General features: G+C 41.7%; 1 pseudogene across 1 annotated transcript; it reads right to left on the minus strand.

The window, feature by feature from the left end:
- Window positions 1-496: 496 nt before the first annotated feature.
- Window positions 497-1,409, minus strand: LOC311597505 (small ribosomal subunit protein uS2-like; annotated as a pseudogene). Its single transcript has one exon. The product of its transcript is annotated as a small ribosomal subunit protein uS2-like (transcript).
- Between the last annotated feature and the right edge of the window lie 2,240 nt (window positions 1,410-3,649).

The following is a 3,649-nucleotide window of genomic DNA, read 5'->3' on the forward strand; positions in this document are numbered from 1 at the left end:
GCTTTAACAGTGTGTGAAGGTGTGGAGGTGGTTTTCGGGGGGTTCTGTGTGTAAGATCCTATTGGCTGAGAACAGAGATCCTTCTTCCTTCCCAACTGGGCTGTGCTTTACTTCTCTGTCTTGCCTCATTCCTCAACTACAACGTTCAATACTGTGTTGAACGAGAGTAAAAAAATTAGGCATTCATGTATCATTTCTGGTCTTAGAAGGAAGTCTCACAGCATTTCATAATTAAGGATGAAATATCAGCTGTGGGTGTTCCAAATACGTGACTCTACTCATCGGGAGGATTTTGCCTTCTATTCCTGCTAACTTGACCATGGTGGCAGATATTTTTGATGTGTTCTTGTGTTTAGTTTGCAAGTGCTTTATTAATAATTTTCTTAATCTATGTTCATACAAGAGGTTGGTCTGTAATATTCTTTCATTCTTACTTACTTTCTTTTTTTTTCAGCTTTTAGGAACTTTACTTTCCTTCCTCCTTTTTCTCCTTTGCTCAGGCGTATGCAGAGCAGATCAGGATCCACTCAGTGGTGGATCCAACCCACTCAGTGGCCTACGTTGTGGGAGCTGCTGACCAGTCTTCAGAGGCTGTCTGGGGGCTCCAGTCCTCAGTAGGGAATTTCTGGATGGGTCCAGAGGGTACCTGCACACCCTCAGACCAGTCTGCTACCTCTGGCCGAGGAGCAGTGAACTCAGGAGCTGGAACAGTCCGTTCACCCTGGATTTCCTCCTTCAGAATGGCCTTCTCAGCAGCAGCCTGCTGCTCCTTCTCAATATCCTCTGGGTCTCTATAGAAGTAAATATCATGTTCCAGAGAGATAGTGCCATGGATTCAGAGTACTTCCCAGGCCAGCATCCACCACATCAGATCCGCTGAGTGAGCGCCCATGTTGTTGCATGGGATGGCAATGTCCACATAGTGCAGAAGAGATTTTATGTTGCACAGAGCAATGGTGGGCAGGTTGATATATGAGGCCTCTGTGAGGGGCTGGTGGTCAGCCCTGGGGTCAGTCACCACTAGAAGCTGTGGCTCCCTGAAGGCTGCTTGGATCTGGTTGGTGAAAGTCCCAGGTGTGAAGTGGCCAGCAATGGGAGTGACTCCAGTGGCAGCAGCAAACTTCAGCACAGCTCGCTGGCCAGTGTTCCTAGAGGAGATGACACTGACGTCAGCAGGGTTCTCAATGGCAGCAATAGCTTGAGTGGCAAGGAACAGCTTCTCCCAGGTCCTCTTCAGATTTATGATGTAGATACCATCATTCTTCCTTTTGTAGATGTACTTACTGCTCCATCTGAAAGTCAAGATTGGTGCCACCTAAGTGGGTTCCTGCAGCAAGGAATTTGAGGACATCCTCCTCCTTCATCTGCAGGACATAAAGGGCTCCAGACATTGTGTAAGCTTCCCTTTAAGTTACAACGCCATGTAGACCCATCCCTGGGAAGCATGGGAAGGCTGTGATGCTCTTTCTTTGTTGGATCTCTATGTGGTTTAGGTATCAGAGTAACTGTGTCCCCCTCAAAAGAATTGGGCAATGTTGGACAGTACAAAAGAGTGTTGGTATTAACTCTTCTTTGAAAGTATTCTATGCTAAAACCATCTTGACCTGGTCTTTTTCTGGTTAGAAGACTTTTAATTAGTAGTTCTATCATCTTAACCAGGGGCTATAAGTCTGTTTCAATTGTTTGTCTGATCTTAATTTAAATTTAGTAGGTGGTGTATATTGGGAAAATTATCCATTTTATTATATTTTCTAATTTGATGAAGTGCAGGTTTTTAAGAGTATGACCTGATGATTCTCTGGATGGTCTCAGTGCCTGGTGTTATGTGCTCCTCTTTTGTCTCCAGTTCATTCAGTTGGGTCATCTCTCCACCTTTTAGTTAATTTGGCTAAGGTTTTTGTCATTCTTATTTATTTTCTCAAAGAACCAATTCTTTGTTTTATTGATTTTTTTGTGTTGTTTGTTTATATTTTATTGAGTTTTATCCCTGAGTTTGATTGATTATTTCTTGCCACTACTCCTTTTGGGTGTTATTTATTTTTGTTATGGAGGTTTCAGGTGTGCTAATAAGTTACTAATATAAGAGCTCTCTGGTTTTGGGTTTGTTTGTTTGTTTTTTTAATGGAGCACTTAGCGCTATGAACTTGCTTCTTAGAACTGCCTTCATTGTGTCCCATAAGTATGTTGCTTTTTATTTTTCATTCAATTTTAGAAAGATTTAAATATCTTTTCTAATTTCTGTCTTGACACATTTTTCATTCAGTAGAGAGTTGTTTAGTTTCTAGGAGTTTGTAAGCTTTCTGTTGTTTCTGTTGTTGTTGCTATCAAGATTTAATCCATGACGCTCAGATGGGATGTAGAGTGTTATTTCAATTTTCTCGTATCTCCTGAGACTTGCTGTGTGTCTAAGTATGATTTAAAACTTTTTATGTGTGCATATTTGTATACATCCATTGTATCTGTTTATATCTATGCATATTCAGTTCCATGCTTTTTTAATAGTATCTCCTGGTCAATATGGTCAACTTCAATAACAGGAAATAAACAGTTAAGGATGGGAGTAACAGTCACTACCTCCCCTTTTCCTTCTCTCTGTTTAGAACCAACTGGAAAGAGAAGCTCAAACTGCCAACTTTATTATGGATACAGTTGTTGCAAAACAAAGCTTAGATATACAGCGAGGATAGCTTTCTAACACCGAGCTCTGAAACTAAACACACTTAAGCACCCAGCCATGGCCATGCTAGACCAGGTCCACATAGGCAGGGACAGGAACTACTGCTACCATTCTGCTGCAGCAAGGCCTGTGAATATCTCAGGCTGATACAAAGAGCATGGGAGGGGTTAGGGCTGAGCTACACGTGCCGTAGTCCTGATCCTCAGTTTATGGTCGTTTCATGTGCACCTTGGCCTGGAAATCCGAGAATGACATTCACTTTAACTGAGATAACCTGATGAGGGAGGAAGCCTCCCAAGCTGAGGGACAGAGGTTCCCACTGAAGAAGCCCAGAAGGTGGCAGCCCAGCTTCCAAAGCAAGAGAGGAGGAAGCAGGTGCTCCTTCTGCCCTGCTGCAGCAGCAAAAAACAAAATCACAGCCTGGCACACACCGCCATGCTTCGGATTCCATTGCTACCCCTAGTAACAGTTTCTGACAACAAAATGTGTGTGGAGTGTACATTGGTATTAAATAGCTGCTCTTGTCATGGGCTTATAAAAATACATTTCTCCTGAGTAAGGTGCTGAGTCGAAAGCAGATTGTAGGTGGCATTTGATGATGGCTCAAGTAGTGGAATCATCAGGGTTTCCCCCCCCCCCCAGCCCCTTGCTCTATGTTCTTGTACCAATTATTTAACCTTTGGGTGTCTTGGCTTCTTCAACTGTAATTAAATGGTTTATATAATATCTATTTTAGAGGGTTATTATGAAGCTTAAGTAAATCTGTGTATGTAAACTACTTAGTATCTGAATTCTGTATAATCATTATGTAATTCCAGGTTTTTGTTTGTTTTGTTTTGTTTTTTGGTAGACCTTTTTAAAAATTTGACTACACTAAAGAAGAGAGATAAAGTTTTTAAGATGGATTATTATAAGGAAACAGACTCTTTTAAGCTTCCATTTCTTAGCTTACAACCCTAACATCCTCTGGTT

This window comes from Acomys minous, assembly GCF_964271855.1.
Source record: "Acomys minous genome assembly, chromosome: 5".
NCBI classification, from domain to species: Eukaryota; Metazoa; Chordata; class Mammalia; order Rodentia; family Muridae; genus Acomys; species Acomys minous.